This window comes from Schistocerca americana, chromosome 3 (assembly GCF_021461395.2).
Source record: "Schistocerca americana isolate TAMUIC-IGC-003095 chromosome 3, iqSchAmer2.1, whole genome shotgun sequence".
Lineage (NCBI taxonomy): Eukaryota > Metazoa > Arthropoda > Insecta > Orthoptera > Acrididae > Schistocerca > Schistocerca americana.
In genome coordinates this window covers 800,107,566-800,128,166 of record NC_060121.1, presented here as the reverse complement: position 1 = coordinate 800,128,166, position 20,601 = coordinate 800,107,566, and positions in this window count along the sequence as shown.

The following is a 20,601-nucleotide window of genomic DNA, read 5'->3' as shown; positions in this document are numbered from 1 at the left end:
AGTGTGCATATAAATACGTAAATTCTGTCCATATGCGTTCCTTGCGTTAATTCACATCCGTATTTCATGCAGTGTTAACGCACACCATGAAAAATGAACACCACCGTGCATGTCCGCGCACTGCATAGCCTGTGAATCACAGGGCGCGATGCAGAATGGTCGGTATAACTTTGTGGTACACCCTGTAGTTGCTCTTTATGACGTAGTACGGTAAAGAGAATGTGGAATTGTCTGTTCGCTCTCCGTTTAACACGCCTGTGAAGGAGTTAAGTGCATGACCACACTTTAGCGTCGTACCTTCCTTCATCGCTTTAACCCCCACTCCCACCTTTCCAATCTGTTATCCACCGAACATAATTTTATTCAGTTAGATGTGTAAATATATTTAATATTCGTTTTCAACCCACGTTAGTACCCACTAAACATTATTTTTATAGCGTTTCATTTATTTATTTATTTATTATTTACACGTCGAGTTCCGGCGGACCAAATTGAGGAGCAAATCTGCAAGGTCATGGAACGTGTCCGTAAATGAAACTACAACACAAAAGTAAGAACAGATAAAAGCAAAAATGTTTATGAACCCGAGAAATGTCAATCCGTAAGTCTGAGTAAACGCAATCAACAACTCAACAAGTGTCAGCTTAATTTTTCAAGGAACTCCTCGACAGAATAGAAGGAGTGACCCATGAGTAAACTCTTCAGTTTCGATTTGAAAGCGCGTGGATTACTGCTAAGATTTTTTAATGTTACTGGCAATTTCCCGCACAAGAATTAAGGAAGTCCGTTCCAAATGCAGGTTTGATATCTACCGTGTATTAACTGAGTGTAAGCTGCTTATTCTTGGAAATAAGCTAATATTGTTAACAAGTAACGACAGGAATATATATATCGAGAAGCCAATTGCAAAATACCCATACTCTTGAACAGGGGTCGACAAGAGATTCATGAACTTACACCACTTGTGAAACAAAAACATACTTCTAGAATGGAAAGAGTTACCCCAAAATATAATACCATACTACATAAGCGAATGAAAATAAGCAAAGTAGAATAATTTTCGTGTCAAACGATCACTTACTTCAGATACCGTTCGAATAATAGAAGTGACAGCATTAAGTCTTTGAAAAATATCCTGAAAGTGGGCTTTCCACGACATTTTTACAATCTATCTGAATAATTAGAAATTTGAGCTGTACAGTTTCACTAATCATATGCCCATTCTGTGAAATTAAAGCGTCAAGTTTTGTTGAATTGTGTATTATTAACAATAAAAACTGAGTCTTACTGTGATTTAGCGTTAGTTTATTTTCTACAAGCCATGAACTGCACTATTTGAAACCGAGCCAATGCTGTACACAACATCCTTTACTACCAAGCTAGTGTTATCAGCAAATAGAAATATTTAAGAGTAACCTGTAATACTAGAGGGCATATCACAAATAAGGAACAGGTGTGGCCTCAACACTGATCCCTGGGGCACCCCCAGCTTCACCATACCCCACTCAGACCCTACATCACATCCACTCTGAACCCTGTGAAAAGTTACCTTTTGCCGTCTGTTGCTAAAGTAAGAGGTGAACAAATTGTGAGCTACTACCCGTATTCCGTAATGGTCCAACATCTGGACCAATATTTTGTGATGAACAGAATCAAATGCCTTAGTTAAATCAAAAAAATATGCCCAGCATTCGAAACCTTTTGTTTAATCCAACCAGTTTCTCACATAGAAAAGAGAATATAGCATTTTCGGTTCTTAAACGACTTCTAAAGCCGAACCCTAAGTTTGATTGCAAATCGTGTGATATAAAATGATCAATTAACCTTACATCCACAGCCTTCTCAATAACTTTAACAAACACTGATGGCAGAGAAAAAGGTCTAAAATTGCCTACATTATTCCTTCCTCCTGTTTTACTATGAGGCTTTAAACTGACCATTCCTGAAGGAAACATTACAAATGTGGCTAAATAGAGGGCTAACATGTGCAGCACAGTACTACAATATTCTGATAGGTATCATAACCATGAGAGTCGTTAGTCTTCAGTTATTTAATTAATGACTCAATCTCCCCCTTGTCAGTATCACACAGGAGTATTTCAGGCATTAATCTCGGAAAAGCATTTGTCAAGAAAGTTATATGATTCCCTGCATAAACTAAAGTTTTATTTAATTCACCAGCAATGCTCAGAAAATTATTGTTAAATACTGTACATATACCCGATTTATCGGTAACAGAAATACACTCCTGGAAATTGAAATAAGAACACCGTGAATTCATTGTCCCAGGAAGGGGAAACTTCATTGACACATTCCTGGGGTCAGATACATCACATGATCACACTGACAGAACCACAGGCACATAGACACAGGCAACAGAGCATGCACAATGTCGGCACTAGTACAGTGTATAGCCGGCCGTGGTGGCCAAGCGGTTAAAGGCGCTACAGTCTGGAACCGCGCGGCCGCTACGGTCGCAGGTTCGAATCCTGCCTCGGGCATGGATGTGTGTGATGTCCTTAGGTTAGTTAGGTTTAAGTAGTTCTAAGTTCTAGGGGACTGATGACCTTAGAAGTTAAGTCCCATAGTGCTCAGAGCCATAGTACAGTGTATATCCACCTTTCGCAGCAATGCAGGCTGCTATTCTCCCATGGAGACGATCGTAGAGATGCTGGATGTAGTCCTGTGGAACGGCTTGCCATGCCATTTCCACCTGGCGACTCAGTTGGACCAGCGTTCGTGCTGGACGTGCAGACCGCGTGAGACGACGCTTCATCCAGTCCCAAACATGCTCAATGGGGGACAGATCCGGAGATCTTGCTGGCCAGGGTAGTTGACTTACACCTTCTAGAGCTCGTTGGGTGGCACGGGATACATGCGGACGTGCATTGTCCTGTTCGAACAGCAAGTTCCCTTGCCGGTCTAGGAATGGTAGAATGATGGGTTCGATGACGGTTTGGATGTACCGTGCACTATTCAGTGTCCCCTCGACGATCACCAGTGGTGTACGGCCAGTGTAGGAGATCGCTCCCCTCACCATGATGCCGGGTGTTGGCCCTGTGTGCCTCGGTCGTATGCAGTCCTGATTGTGGCGCTCACCTGCACGGCGCCAAACACGCATACGACCATCATTGGCACCAAGGCAGAAGCGACTCTCATCGCTGAAGACGACACGTCTGCATTCGTCCCTCCATTCACGCCTGTCGCGACACCACTGGAAGCGGGCTGCACGATGTTGGGGCGTGAGCGGAAACGGCCTAACGGTGTGCGGGACCGTAGCCCAGCTTCATGGAGACGGTTGCGAATGGTCCTCGCCGATACCCCAGGAGCAACAGTGTCCCTAATTAGCTGGGAAGTGGCGGTGCGGTCCCCTACGGCACTGCGTAGGATCCTACGGTCTTGGCGTGCATCCGTGCGTCGCTGCGGTCCGGTCCCAGGTCGACGGGCACGTGCACCTTCCGCCGACCACTGGCGACAACATCGATGTACTGTGGAGACCTCACGCCCCACGTGTTGAGCAATTCGGCGGTACGTCCACCCGGCCTCCCGCATGCCCACTATACGCCCTCGCTCGAAGTCCGTCAACTGCACATACGGTTCACGTCCACGCTGTCGCGGCATGCTACCTGTGTTAAAGACTGCGATGGAGCTCCGTATGCCACGGCAAACTGGCTGACACTGACGGCGGCGGTGCACAAATGCTGCGCAGCTAGCGCCATTCGACGGCCAACACCGCGGTTCCTGGTGTGTCCGCTGTGCCGTGCGCGTGATCATTGCTTGTACAGCCCTCTCGCAGTGTCCGGAGCAAGTATGGTGGGTCTGACACACCGGTGTCAATGTGTTCTTTTTTCCATTTCCAGGAGTGTATTTTTTCTGCGAACTGACTTTATATCATCGATCTATTGCTGCTGAGCAGATACTTCCCTCATAACTAAGCATATGGTTTTAATTTTGTCCTCTGAATTAGCTGTTCTATTTGCATACCACATAATCTTTGTCTCCCTAATAACTTTTTTAAGCATCTCACAATACTGTTTGTAATGGGTGACTCTAACTTGATTGTGACTACTTCAAACATTAGGATGTAATTCCCGCTTTGTTCTACATGATATCCTCATCCCACTTGTCAGCCACCACGGCTGCCTATTACTGCTAGCACCACATGTAGAATGTTCTATCGGAAAGCAACTCTCAAAGATCATCAGAAATATGTCAAGGAAAGAATTATATATATCATCTAAGTTATCGGCACTATAAACATCCTGCCATTCTTGTTCCCCGACAAAGTTTAAAAAACTCTCTATTGCTGTTTGATTAACTTTCCTACATAGTTTGTAATTACATGTGACATTTGCATTTGTTTGAGTACAAAAGCCTTTTAGCGTTAAAATTTGTGCATCATGGTCTGAAAGGCCATTCAACCTTCTACTAACAACATGTCCATCTATTAATGAATAATTAATAAAAATATTGTCTATGGCTGTGCTGCTGTCCCCTGAACCCTAGTTGGGAGAAACACAGTCTGCATCAGATCATATGAATTTAGGAGATCTACCAGCATCCTTTTTCTTGCTCCATCATATACAAAATTTATATTGAAGTCACCATATATAACTAATTTCTGCTACTTGCTACCAAGTGAATCAAGAACCCTCTCTAGCTTGAGCAGAAATGCTCTGAAGTCAGAGTTGGGGACCTATAAATAACAACGATTAGAAGTTTAGTTTTACTAAATTCAACTGCTCCCGCACGACATTCAAATATCTGCTCAGTGCAGTTAAAATACTATTTTTAATAAGCTGTGATTTTTCCATGCTGTGCAGCACGGAAACGGTTAGTCCAAGAGAAAATGTGAATGGTAACATTTCTGTATGACAATGAATGTAGTTTACTCTTTGTGCTGCGAAACAGTTGTGCTGGATCCGTGGTTTACTGGGTACTCAAGAAAAAAAAAAACTCACAACCCACTAGTTAGTAGTTTTAGTAAACCGCGGTGACGTAAGTACACTTATTGTCTTTGCATAAAGCGTGATTTATGTTGGTCTCATTGCAAATTTCTTTCCTTACTTCCTCTACTGCACTTCAGAAATTCGTCCTCAATATGGTCTCAGTATGATCGATCCAAGTTATTTGGCAGTGTCACATCATGCGAATTTTACAGTCATCCTTAGGTTTTGCACACCAGTATATATCCAAAAGCATTGGTAGCAAACTTGTCTAATATAGGAGTTTTGATCATACGTTTCCGAGCCACTTGTTATCTTTATTCTATTTTTATGGATGGTCTTCACCACGATAATGTTATACTCTAGAAAATTCGATCATAAATTCTGACCAATGCCTTCACAGGCTCAATATATGCTCAGTGAGTTTCGTTAATATGATATTTTCTTTTGTCCCACAGTTGTTTTATAATGAACCCGTTGTCACGGCAAAATCTGCTCTACCTGAGACTATTGTACACATCTGAAAGAATAGTCTCATTTATCTTTTGCACACTCTTACAGTTCATTCTTGTGTACATTTGACTTACGTCCACCAAACACATCAATTTAATTTCTGCATTCATTTCTATTTCCTGTTTTGTAGATGGTTACGAAAAATTTCATTCCTACACTCATATGGAGTCTGCGTAATGCGGAGCTTATAAAATATGGTGTCATGTTTCTGAAACTTCTGTTCCTCCTCTAGCTTTTCGGTCTTTTGCTTCGAATAACGTTCACTGAGGGTACTGTACTAGCTTCTTCTTCTTCTTCTCTGGTCTCAGACCTTACGTACACAGTCGTCATGCTACAAATTTTTGTTATGTGTTATCCCTTTCCTTAACGATATGCTGTTAATATTAGTTTTGTCCTTCCCTTTCTAAGAAGTTTCATAGAGGTGCCGGTCACTAATACCGTCTACGATGCTAGTCCGGAAATCATCGTAAAATCTTTTAAGGGCTTTCCTCGTTGCGCTTTTAACAGTACTTTACCTAGTGTTCTACTTCACACGTTCGTAAATGGATTCAGTTAGTTTTTTGTGTCTTCCACGGCCCTAGTTTTAGCTGTTTCGTAATTTCAGATTCTCAAACTCTTTTATGCCTTATTTAACTTATTCTTCCTAAAGCCTTATGAATACAGCTTTATATGCTCATCCACCCAATTAATTTTTTTGCATTGGTTATTTTCTGTTTGTTGGCGGTTATTCAGTCTTCTGCTGTAGAGTTCTATTATTCCTCAATCCTTCAGTAAATATAATTTATAGACTGCTTCACTGTATCTGATTTTACGTTACTTTCCTCTTTCCAAACAGCAATTCTTGCGTTCGATGCTACGGAAGGCTCTCCTATCATACTTATAATCTTGAAACTGAATCTTACATTTTTCACATCGTTTTTGTAGCTACTACCTGACTTTTTCGCGTCCCATTCCGAGACTCCTTTTATTGTTCTTGTGTTTTGGTCGCTCTTAATATTAAACAGTACATTGTAACAGATAATAAGAGGGGAAAGTGATTTAATGAAGCGTATGATACCAGTTTTTACACCTTATTTCAAATGACGTACTCCATTCAAGAAGCTGAATTGTGAAATTGCATAAGTTTCAAGTATATTCATGAAGTTAGGCAACCGAATACAAAGTTTCAATGTAACAACCATCCTATCAGTTATGATCTAAAAGAATCCGAGAACAATTTGAAGAACATCAGTATGCGAAAAATATGTAATTTAATTTCAATTTGATATCGATTAATTTGAAAGGAAGCGTGTACTTATGAATTTGTAAATCTTTTAGGTAACGTATTCAGCAGTATTTTATTACTCGCTTGTTAACATTTGATCACCTGATTGTAAATATGTACAGAATTTCACTAAAAATTTTGTCACCGGCGTAAAAATTACACTTTTGTAAAGGTAAACAGTTTTCAGAGTCAAATATTTTGGACACATACATGGTTAATCAAACGTTATTTAAATTTTTACCATCACAAATACGACATACAGACTTTTTTAAGACCTAGTAATGCACTTTGTTGACTTCTCTTTGCACTTTACAAGTACCGAGTGTTAAATATGTAGATTAGTGCAATATTGTTATTCCAGAATATTCTAGAACTTTGCACTTTATTATAAATAATAGCGCTTGTCACGAAATAGAGCTCAGTCGTGTTCCATGTTATCAGACTAAAATCGTGTGGTATACTGTATTGTGGTTATATGCACTTCAAATCAAATGGCTCTGAGCACTATGGGACGTAACATCTGTGGTCATCAGTCCCCTAGAACTTAGGACTGCTTAAAGCTAACTAACCTAAGGACATCACGCACATCCATGCCCGAGGCAGGATTCGAACCTGCGACCGTAGCGGTCACACGGTTCCAGACTGAAGCACCGAGAACCGCACGGCCACACCGGCCGGCATATATGCACTTCCTCGTGCAATTACGTTATTATTGGAAAGTGTATTGGGGTGCTTTCGAAAAAAGGTGATGTGTAATGGTGGAAGTAAGAAATGCTGTTGTGAATATTTATTCATCTGTTTATCTTAATAAATTCCTAAAAAGATCAATTGCTAGTTTTGTTACTGCTGTCAGAAGCAACCCGAGGACGTCGAGAATGACTCTGAAGACGACTACTGCCACAAACTGATCAAGATAAATTTTGTATTTTATTTTCTATTTCGAAGTGGGGCTCTGCACAGTATCCGTTAATGCACAGAATGTTAAGAAGTGAATAACAGTTAACAACTGAACTTACTTTTTCGAAACAGCTGGTAAAGGGTCGTTTCAGGCACCACCTCCGAAAATTCCATACACATTACATTAACATCCACATTAAAAATGCTAGAAAACTCCGCCCAGGAATTAATCCCCCTCAGAACAGGGAAGAACACTTTTGTCTTCGGAGAGAAGAGCGTTCCACGCCGCCTTGGAGCGGCCGTGTTTCTCCGCGGCGCTCATTAAGCGATTCACAAAGGACTCGGTTAGCCCCTTCCCTGTCGGCGGAGATCTTCCTTCGCAAAATTAAACGCACCGCTCGCCGCTGCCGGAAACGCGCTGTAGTGTCTCGCAGGTGGCGCAGTCCTAATCTCCTCAGAGACAAGACTGTCTCTCCGAAGGTGGTGCGGAGGGGGCCGGAGGGGAAGAGAAAGAGGAGGGGCTGTTCCATTCTTTCCGCTTCCGCGCGGGAATCACGCCTCTGCCTTAATATTTCAGCGGCACTTCATCATCCTGCGCGTCCTCGCGTATTTTCCGGAGTTTTCCGCCGCCCGTTGCGGCGGCGGCGTTATAAATCCAGCAATGTCACTGTGGCCGGCGGCACGGATTGGCCACCTCGACACTTTCCCCTTACTACCCCTCCTCCCCATCCCTTTCCGCTCCACCACACACGCACAAATATGTATGTGCTCTCACACAAACACCGTGCACCGTGTTCCCCACTCTCTCGGCAGTGCAGCTGATTTAAGACGCGTCAGCCTGACAAGGACACAGACTGTCAACGTCGTGCGTGCGTTTTCGCTGCCCGCGCAATGCCTCACAAGATGTCCGTATACGATCCTCCGAGGGGATTCGGCAGCGATTGCTCCTACCCCGCTGGGACCGCCTGCCGTGTTGCATATTTCAGAGGCTGCGTTGGCGTCCAGTCTCTAAAGGGGACGCTTTCCCGCCTCGACGGGACAGAAATCATCAATCCCGATACGAAGGCGGATGGGACGCGTCGTCTAGCATTTCGCCTGTATTCGCTGTCCACGGCTGTAAAGAATACGATATTGCTCAAGATTTATACCGTAGGCGAGATCGCTTGTTGTGTTGCCAACTCTTGTGTGATCGATCATAGTACAGTTCTCTTCCATACCGTATTGTGAAGCATAGAAGGCTGACTGTTAAATAAGAGAGGAAGATTACTTGGCACTGATATTCTCTATTCGATTTTTCCTGCGCATTATGTTTTCTCACGCATTATGTTTTCTCACAACCTGGATCTGATAAAACTATTTCTTTGCAGTCCCTACCTCTCCAGAACACGACCTCATCGTTACTTTGTGATAGATATTTTTCCCCAAATTTTGTCTCTCTCTTAAAATTCTATACATTATTGTTAACGATTTACTGCCGGATTTTCTTTAAGTATGCAAAGCCTCCATTTTATTTCATCTCCGCATAGTTTATTCCTCATTCAGAGTCGTTACTTACGTTTACATACGTTAACAACTTTCATGTTTATACCTACCTTTCCTCGTATTCCATAAAGCTTGTGCCCTGAGTCACAATGTTCACATTTCTACGAAAATCTTTTATTCCACAAGGGTGCGAAATGCCCTTTTGGCAAAAGGAAGAAAGATCACATTCAGCGTCCCATGGAAAAAAAAGAAAAAGAGAGAGAGAGAGAGCCATCTCGACATTGCATAAATGTGACGTAGAGGACTACTCGGAATGTAAGGTCCGATCCACCGCGAAATGGAAGCCACTGTGACATTTAGAAAATGTTTTATTTGCAGCAGTTAGCTACAACTTCCAGCCACTTTTCTACACAGTCGCTGCTCCGTCTTAGACCTCTGTCGAAGAGCGGTATCAACTTCCCAGTACCGTGGTCATAGAAAGGCAGCCGCCTGTGCCTGCCATCAATTGTGTAGGCTGGTCAACTGCTCGTTATCTGTACCAGAATGTTATCTTCATATCCAGCGGTTCATGGAAGCGGAGACGAAACTCAGGGGTGCCAATTCGGCATCTGTTGTGGGTGATCAGACTCTGAAATCGCTACAGGAGCATCTTCATTGTCACTGCCGAATGCGCCCCACAGTTGCAATTAAGACGGAAACGCATGGCAGTTACATTTAGTGGGCTGCACATAACACGAAATCTCTCCCACGGCCGTCGTACCTGGCGGGAGACAGTCTTTTCTAGATATTTTTATGTGGTTGCTGTGCGCTCAGTACTGAATACAGTAACTCCACGCAATCGATGGGCATACTGCAGACACACATCTGTGCAAATCTTCAACGGATTTTCACCGTGATTTCCATTTCGCACCCGATTGAAAGCTCACTTTCCGAATAATACTCGTACATACTCTGGAAGCCACCATAGTATGACTGGCCATTTCCCTTTCTATTCCACTCTTAAGAACTGTAATATCCTCCTAACTAAGTGGGAAGTGTGCGACTCCATTGCTATAAACCCCACTCCCCCTCGCTTTTGGTCTCAGCCTAACATACATAAACAGCATTGTTCAATCAGGCCTAATGTTAACTCTAGGAACAGCCCTTCATATTTATTAACTTATAAACTGCTAACTCTTCTGAATACCCAATATACTTTTGAAACCAACTACTCCATTAGGAACACATATGAGATAATTGGCAAAATAAGGATGTGCACATTCCATCGACGGCCAGATTTGCATCGCTTGACATTGTAAATCTCTATACTCACATCCCTAAAGATGACGCCATAAATGTAATCAAGATCAATCAGCTTAAACATAAGAAACTGAGTACGGCAGAAAACTATGAGCTCATTCAGTTACTCACATTGGTGCTGTCATACAGTTACTTCCGTTTTAATAACAAAATTTACAATCAGAATGAAAGGTTGGCAATGGGTAGCAGCCTAGCTGGGAAGCTAGCAGACATTTACATTACCCACTTAGATCACACAGTTTTCAAACCTAACAGTCACATCAACAGCAAAATCGTTTACTGTAAAAAAGTACGTAGATCATACAATTATTCTTTTTGATGGCACTAATGAAGAAGTTGACACATTAGCAACCAAGCTGAGCAGCATGCACAAAAACATCAAATTCACTGTTGAACATGAATCCAGTAACAGCATCAATTTCTTAGATTTAAGAATTTCCTACAAAAACCAGAAACATCACTTTGAAATTTACAGAAAGCAAACAGCCACAGATGTGTGTATCAACAACTCATCTTGTCATCCAAAGCAACATACATTGGCATACTTCAGGACCATGCTTAATCACCTGCATACAATTCCACTGGAACCAGTTGAACAACATAAAGAAACCAATATGATCAAAGCCATAGCTCTAAATAATGGAAAAAACCTCACATGTTTGATAAATTATCACAAAAATATCCAAAAAACAGCAGAAAACAAATCCCCACACCAGACACCTAAGCAGTCAACACAAAAGTCTGCAGAAAGCAGCAGAAAATATGTCTCACTTCCTTTTCTAGGAAGCATATCCCATAAAATAAGTAATCTTTTCAAAAACACAAACATGAGTATAAGCTTTCGCACAAAACATAAAATTCAGCAGCTAACCATTCATAACACAAAGAATAACAGTCCTCCATGCAAAAAATCAGGTATGTATAAACTCAGATGCCGAAATTGCCCTAATTCTGTATTGGACAGACTGGGAGAAATTTTGAGATTCGATTCAAGGAACATTTAGATGCCATATGTTTAAACAACCCTTCAAAATCAGCATTTGCAATGCACACAACTCTCAGTAAACATGGAGTAAAAAACACTGAAGACCAAATCCAAATATTGCATCATGCTGAGAAAGGTAGCCTCATGAATCTGCTTGAAGAGATAGAAATATATACACATAAAAGCAAATCACTACTTCATATTCGCAATGAACAGAAAGAGCTAGCCAATGCCACCTTTCTACAAAATTTCACTCACCTATTATCCAGTTTAAAACGTAAATAAATACTACTCTTTTTAACAACATTCAATCAATAATCCAAACAAAGTATTACATCATAATGTGGCTACTTGCTCAGTCACACATTACTGCAACTGTAAAATTGCTTAAAAAAGGTAGTGTGCCTTACTACTTTAATACAATTTCTACTGTCACATTATCTCATGCATCTATTATTGCATGTTGTTGGCATCGTATTTACACAATACCATATAAGTAACATTCATACAAAATGGCCACCACATTTTCCCAATTTATTTGTACTTAATACGCACTCAATATTTTATGCTCACAGCGCACCATTTATTCTTTTTAATAGAATTACTTGTATCGTACCTTGATTCTTTGGAATAAAAATTCAGTGCCAAATTAAAGCAATGTATATATTGTAATACAAGAACTTATTTGGCACTGCTTTACACCAAAACATAGCTACCGGCTTAGTCACACTTTATTGCAACTATGTTGTTGTTGTTGTCTTCAGTCCTGAGACTGGTTTGATACAGCTCTCCATCCTGTGCAAGCTTCTTCATCTCCCAGTACTTGCTGCAAACTACATCCTTCTGAATCTGCTAAGTGTATTCATCTCTTGGTTTCTCTCTACGATTATTACCCTCCACGCTGTCCTCCGATGCTAAATTGTTGATACTTTGATGCCTCAGAACATGTCCTACCAACCGGTCCCTTCTTCTTGTCAAGTTGTGCCACAAACTCCTCTTCTCGCCAATTCTATTCAACACTTCCTCATTAGTTATGTGAACTACCCAGCTAATCTTCAGCATTCTTCTGTAGCACCACATTTCAAAAGCTTCTATTCTCTTCTTGTCCAAACTATTTATCGCCCATGTTACACTTCCATACACGGCTACACTCCATACAAATACTTTCAGAAATGACCTTCTGACACTTAAATCTATACTCGATGTTAACAAATTTCTCTTCTTCAGAAACGCTTTCCTTGCCATTGCCAGTCTACATTTTATATCCTCTCTACTTCGACCATCATCAGTTATTTTGCTTCCCAAATAGCAAAACTCCTTTACTGCATTCAGCGTCTCATTTCCTAATCAAATTCCCTCAGCATCACCCGACTTAATTTGAATCCATTCCATTATCCACGTTTTGCTTTTGTTGATGTTCATCTTATATCCTCCTTTCAAGACACTGTCCATTCCGTTCAACTGCTCTTCAAAATCCTTTCCTGTCTCTGACAGAATTACAATGTCATCGGCGAACCTCAATGTTTTTATATCTTCTCCATGGACTTTAATACCTACTCCGAATTTTCCTTTTGTTTCCTTTCCGGCTTGCTCAATATACAGATTAAATAACATTGGGGACAGGCTAAAACCCTGTCACACTCCCTTCCCATCCGCTGCTTCCGTTTCACGCCGCTCGACTCTTATAACTGCCATCTGGCTTCCGTACAAATTGTTAATAGCTTTTCACTTCCTATATTTTACCCCTGCCATCTTCAGAATTTGAAAGAGAGTATTCCAGTCAGCATTGTCAAAAGCTTTCTCTAAGTCTACAAATGCTAGAAACGTAGGTTTGCCTTTCCTTAATCTATTTTCTAAGATAATTCGTGGAGTCAGTATTGCCTCACGGGTTCCAAAATTTCTGCGGAATCCAAACTGATCTTCGCAAAGGTCGGCTTCTACCAGTTTTTCCATTCGTCTGTAAAGAATACGCGTTAGTATTTTGCAGCTGTGACTTATTAAAATGATAGTTCGGTAAATTTCATATCTGTCAACACCTGCTTTCTTTGGGATTGATATTATAATATTCTTCTTGAAGTCTGAGGGTATTTCGCCTGTCTGATACATCTTGCTCACCAGATGGTAGAGTTTTGTCAGGACTGGCTCTCCCAAGGCCGTCAGTAGTTCCAATGGAACGTTGTTTACTCCCGGCGCCTTGTTTCGACTCAGGTCTTTCAGTGCTCTGTCAAGCTCTTCACGCAGTATCGTATCTCCCATTTCATCTTCTTCTACATCCTCTTCCATTTCCATAATATAGTCCTCAAGTACATCGCCCTTGTATAGACCTTCTATATACTCCTTCCATCTTTCTGCTTTCCCTTCTTTGCTTAGAACTGGGTATCCATCTGAGCTCTTGATATTCATACAAGTGGCTCTCTTTTCTACAAAGGACTCTTTAATTTTCCTGTAGGCAGTATCTATCTTACCCCTAGTGAGATAAGCCTCTACATCCTTACATTTGTCCTCTAGCCATCCCTGCTTAGCCATTTTCCACTTCCTGTCGATCCCATTTTTGAGACGTTTGTATTCCCTTTTGTCTGCTTCATTTACTGCATTTTTATATTTTCTCCTTTCATCAATTAAATTCAATATTTCTTCTGTTACCCAAGGATTTCTACTAGTCCTCGTCTTTTTACCTACTTGATCCTCTGCTGCCTTCACTACTTCATCCCTCAGAGCTACCCATTATTCTTCTACTGTATTTCTTTCCCCCATTCCGGTCAATTGTTCCCTTATGCTCTCCCTGAACTCTGTAGAACCTCTGGTTCTTTCAGTTTATCCAGGTCCCATCTCCTTAAATTCCCACCTTTTTGCAGTTTCTTCAGTTCATAACCAATAGATTGTGGTCACAGTCCACATCTGCCCCTGGAAATGTCTTACAATTTAAAACCTGGTTCCTAAATCTCTGTCTTACCATTATATAATCTATCTGAAACCTGTCAGTATCTCCTGGCTTCTTCCACGTATACAACCTTCTTTTATGATTCTTGAACCACGTGTTAGCAATGATTAAGTTGTGCTCTGTGCGAAATTCTACCAGACGGCTTCCTCTTTCATTTCTCTCCCCCAATCCATATTCACCCACTATGTTTCCTTCTCTCCCTTTTCCTACTCTCGAATTCCAGTCACCCATGACTATTAAATTTTCCTCTCCCTTGACTACCTGAGTAATTTCTTTTACCTCATCATACATTTCATCATTTTCATCATCATCTGCAGTGCTTGTTGGCATAGAAACTTGTACTACTGTAGTATGCATCGGCTTCGTGTCTATCTTGGCCACAATAATGCGCTCACTATGCTGTTGGTAGTAGCTTACCCGCACTCCTATTTTTTTTATTCATTATTAAACCTAATCCTGCATTACCCCTATTTGATTCTGTATTTATAACCCTGTATTCACCTGACCAAAAGTCTTGTTCCTCCTGCCACCGAGCTTCACTAATTCCCACTATATCTAACTTCAACCTATCCGTTTCCCTTTTTAAATTTTCTGACCTACCTGCCCGATTAAGGGATCTGACATTCCACGCTCCGATCCGTAGAACGCCAGTTTTCTTTCTCCTGACAACAACGTCCTCCTGAGTAGTCCCCGCCCGGAGATCCGAATGGGGGCTATTTTACCTCCGGAATATTTTACCCAAGAGGACGCCATCATCATTTAATCACTTGATTCAAAATTTCAGTGCGCCATATGATGTTAATATAATTGTTACTGTCATATTATTCATTTTATCTTACCTCTATGTTGCTCCCTGTATATTGCACAGTATTTACATAATACCATGTAAGTTGCATTTTTACAAGCTGGTTACTGCATCTGTCAGCTTCATCTGCATTATTATACGCCCATAATGTAAGGCATATCTTTGTGTTTTAATTTTCATTGTGTTGTGTCTATTCTTTAAAAACATATTGTGAAGTCAAAGCAATCTGTATATTGTAATTTCTCTGAGACAGAACATCTCTGGCACTGTTGTATCTGTAAAACAGCAATCTATGTGTCAACTTCACATGTGGCAAATACCTTTTGGTGGGTGTGGTGCAAATGGCTCTGAGCACTATGGGACTCAACTGCTGAGGTCATAAGTCCCCTTGAACTTAGAACTACTTAAACCTAACTAACCTAAGGACAACACACACATCCATGCCTGAGGCAAGATTCGAACCCGCGACCGTAGCGGAAGCGCGGTTCCAGACTGTAGCGCCAGAACCGCTCGGCCACCGGCGTTGGTGTGTGTGTGTATGTGGTGCTTTGCAAAATATGGTGACGTGCAAATAATATAAGTGCTGCACATATTTGAAAATACAATCCTGCTACTTCGCAACAAAACTGCGCGGAATTTTCCATGTAAGTACCATACCCACTTAACCTCATATTTTTGTTTACTTTGTATTTCATCGTTTGGAGGTTAGTTACGTTCACACAGGGCACTTCTAACACTGTTTTCTACCCAAGGGCACCAACACACCAAGAATATTTCGCCACAGTGGAAGAACAAAAATCAAAAACTGACGATTATGTAAAGTGCATCTTGTAAATCTTATGAACAGCCGTCTGATGATGAACTTGTCAGATCGAAACCGGTTACAGCGGTATATACTTTAATATATAGCAATACTAATAGGGGCTGGCTGCTGTCTTCTTCTTTGTAAGACGCTACCATCTGGTGAGTAAAATGATTGAAACAGGCGAAACAACCTCAGACTTCAAGAAGAATATAATAATTCCAGTCCAAAGGAAAACTAATGAAGACTGGTGTGGAAATTACCGAACTATCAGTTTAATAAGTCACAGCTGCAAAATACCAACTCGAATTCTTTGCAGACGAATGGAAAAACTGTTAGAAGCCTACCTTGGGGAAGATCAGTTCTGATTTCGTAGAAATGTTGGAACACGAGAGGCAATACTGACCCTACGACTTACCTTAGAAGACAGGTTAAGGAAAGGCAAACCTACGTTTATAGCATTTGTTGACTTAGAGAAAGCTTTTGACAATGTTGATTGGAATACTCTCTTTCAAATTCTGAAGGTGGCCGGTGTCAAATACAAGGAGCGAAAGGCTATTTACAATTTGTAGAGAAACCAGATGTCGGATATAAGAGCCGAGGGGCATGAAAGGGAAGCAGCGTTTGGGAAGGGAGTGAGACAGGTTTGTAGGCCATCCCCGATGTTATTCAAACAGTCAGTAAAGGAAACAAAGGAAAAACTAGTAGTAGGAATTTAAAACCATGGAGAAGAAATAAAAATTTTGTGGTTTTCCAATGACACTGCAATTCTGTCAGAGACAGAAAAGGACCAGGAGAGCAGTTGAACGGAATGGACAATGTCTTGAAAGGAGGATATAAGATGAACATAAAGAAAAGCAAAACGAGGATAATGGAGTGTAGTTTAAATAAATCAGGTGATGCTGAGGGAATTAGGAAATGAGACACTTAAAGATTAGGTGAGTTCTGCTATTTAGGGAGCAAAATAACGATGATTGTCGAAGTAGAGAGGATATAAAATGTAGACTGCCAAAGGTAAGGATAGCGTTTCTGAAGAAGAGTAATTTGTTAACGTCGAGTATAGATTTAAGTGTCATAAAGTCGTTTCTGAAAGTCTTTGTATGGAGTGTAGCCATGTATGGAAATGAAACGTGGATGATAAATAGTTCAGACAATAAGAGAACAGAAGCTTTAGAAATGTGGTGCTAGAGAACAATGCTGAAGATTAGATGGGTAGATCACGTAACTAATGAGGAGGTACTGAACAGAATTAGGGACAAGAGAAATTTGTGGCACAAATTCACTAGAAGAAGGGATCAGTTGGTAGGACACGTTCTGGGGCGTCAAGGGATCTCCAGTTTAATGTGGAGGGAAGCATGGAGCGTAAAAATAGTAGAGGGAGACCAAGAGATGAAAAAACTAAGCAGATTCAGATGTGGGGTGCAGTAGTTACTTATAGATGGAGAAGCTTGCACTTGGTAGAGTAGCGTCAAAACAGTCTCTGAAGATCACAAAAACAACATCCTTGTTGTCATTATATGAAATTTATGAAGCGGCAGTAGACCCGGCCTAAAGGTCAGCTTTAAAAGCTTTCTGGAACACTGTTCCTCAAAAAGTACGTCCCATTAGTTTTCTCAAAACATATCCATAAAACCTGTGTGTTGATTGAACCTACCAGTATGAAATCTAGCCGACCCCTTATGAATCGCTTCAATGTCTTCCTGTAATTAGGTCTGGTGGGGATCCCAAACCCTCCATCAGTACTGATCATTAGGTAGCACTAGCGTCCTATATGCGGTCTCCTTTACAGACGAACCATACTTCCCTACAATTGTCCCGGTACAACTAAGTCGACAATTCACCCTCCCCACTACCGTTCTTATGTGCTCGTTCCATTTCAAATGGCTTTGCAATGTTACTCCTAGATATTGAATCACTGCATCACATTACTACCACTGTATTCGAACCTTATGGGATTGCATTTTCAATGTCTAAAGCTAGCTGTCATTCATCACATCAACTGTAAATTTTTTGAATATCGTCTCGAATCATCCGTTAGAAATTAAATGCAAGAGTGAAAATACTAGGAGTGCAACGGAAATTCTACTGTTAAATAGAGAGGGGAGAACAGATAGGTGGAATGACTACACTGAAGGCCTCTATGAAGGGGAAGACTTAAGTGATAAGATGATGGGGGAAGAAACGAGAGTCTATATAGAAGAGATAGTGATACAGTACTAGATTCAGAATTTAAAAGAGCTTTGGAAGTCTTAAGAGTGAATAAAGCAGAAAGGGTAGACAACACTCCATCAGAATTTCTAAGACGATTGGTGGAAGTGATAACAAACCGACTATTCACGTTCGCGTGTAGAATGTGTGAGTCTGGCGACATACCATCTGATTTTCGGAAAAAGTATTATCCGCACAATTCCAATGATTGCAAATCCCGACAAGTGCGGGAATTATCACACAATCAGTTTAACAGCTCATTCATCCAAGTTGTTGATAAGAGCAGTACATATAAGAATTGAAAAGAAAACTGAGGACCTGTTAGAAGACGATCAGTATGGGTTTAGGAAAGCTGATGGCACCAGAGAGGCAATTCTGAGGTTGAGGTTGGATGCAAGACTCAAGGAAAATCAGGACACGTTCGTAGAACTTGTCGACCTGCGAAAAGAGTTAGACAATGTAAAGTCGTGCAAGATGTTCGAAATTCTGAGAGAAATAGTGGTAAGCTATAAGTAAAGGGGGGTAATATACAGTATGTGCAAGATCCAAGTGGGAAGAATAAGAATGGGAGAAGAAGAACGAAGTGGTGGCATTAAAGAGAGAGTAAGACAAAGGCCTAGTCTTTCGCCCCTATTGTTCGATGTGTACTTCGAAGAAGGAATTACTGTAACAAAAGAATGGTTCAGGAGTGGAGCAGAAAATCAGTGTAAAGAGATATAGATGATAAGATTCGCTCATGACATTGCTATCCTCAGTGAAAGTGAGGAAGAATTACGGGACCTGCTGAATGCAATAAACAGTCTCATGAGTACAGAAAATGAACTGATAGTAAATCGACGAAAGACGCAAGTAATGAGGAACAGCAGAAATGAAAATGGTGGGAAACTTAACATCTGGCTTGGAGTATAAAAATTTTAGAGGAAGACAAACACTGGAATACATGCTGGAAATAACTGAGGACGTAGGTTGGAAATGCTAATCCCGAATAAAGAGGTTGGCACAGGAGAACAAAAGAGGGAGAGAGATTAATAGCCGTTCCAGCTCGTTTCCTACTGCCGATACGTCTGTTTCTGATGAACACACCCGCAGTAGAGGACAACGTGCTTGGTTGTATTGCTTAAGGAGCCCTCGAGCCACACACATTTTATGAAATTACATCGTTAACAGTGTACAGTGCGGCACCGTGTGAAATGCTTTCCGAAATCTGTGGCTATAGAATTAGCCTATTGCCTTTCATACATGGTCTGCAAGATATCTCGTGAGAAAAGTGCAAACAAAGCCTCGCACGAGGGATGCTTTCTACATCCGTATTGTTTTGCGGACAAAGACTTTCCTCTCTCAGGAAAATATTTCGTATCTCGACTGAGAATTTGTTCAAGAATCCTAAAGCAAAACGACGTCATGTTATTCGGTCTGTAATATTTGCGAGTCCGTTCGTTTATCCTTCTTGTGGACAAGAGTCGCCTGCGATTTTTTCGGTCGCTGGAGCTTTCTGCTGGGCGAGAGGTTCACAATAAATGGAAGTTAAGTAGTATTTCTCCAACTTTTTACCTCTGGAACCCACGTCACTAGGACAAATCGTATCAGGCCCCCAACCCAAGCCATTTTAATAATAAAAATAGTTGTGTTCTTATATAATCTCTGCTTTATTTTCTGTCTTAGAAAATTCAGTTTAGAGGGATATCATGCAACAGAAACGAAATGAATTATTACAACGACGATACGTAAGAAATTGTTTCTCTTTACCACATTTTAATTTTTTTAAACATTTTGAAATGAAGAGTATTTGCAGTTCACCTAATAAGGATTTAAAGCTCATGGAAAAGTTTAAGTTACCAAGTTCAGTATGATAGATGAGTCTGGTTTTGAGAAGGAAGTTTCTAAAGACACGGTGAAACGGTAGAAACAGGGAGTCGAAGTTCTTTACTTACATTTATCTTTGAAAGGTAGATCGACTTTGTAGCTGCCAAAGCTGAAAAACCCTCCCGCCGAAGCATGTAGTTCTCAGAGTCTGATATTCCTTTCTAATCTGTATGCAAAACTATAAGAAAGACACTCCATTACTTGTACTCTGCAGTGAAGTATTGCAAGCGAGTTTTTCTTGCTCTTTTATATTTAGATATGATGGTTGAATTGCAATTTTGATGGATAATTACTCCAATTTAATTCATCAAAACTGTAGCCGCAGCACTTTCAAAGTGAATCATTAGCATTGCACTATGATGAAGAAGAAAGGCTTTTATCTCCATTGAAAGTATAGGATGACCTGTTTCCTCCAGCAGTAACGCCACGATAGGGAACATTTCTAGCATGCTACTTTCTATTCGGTCCCTGCCACAGCTCAAAATTTTTTATGAAGGCATTCTCTTTTTCATTCCAGTATAGTACAGTTGTCTAATTACCTTAAGGTGAAGTGTTAAGAATATTTAGTTTCTCAAAATTAAGTAATGTAAAACATT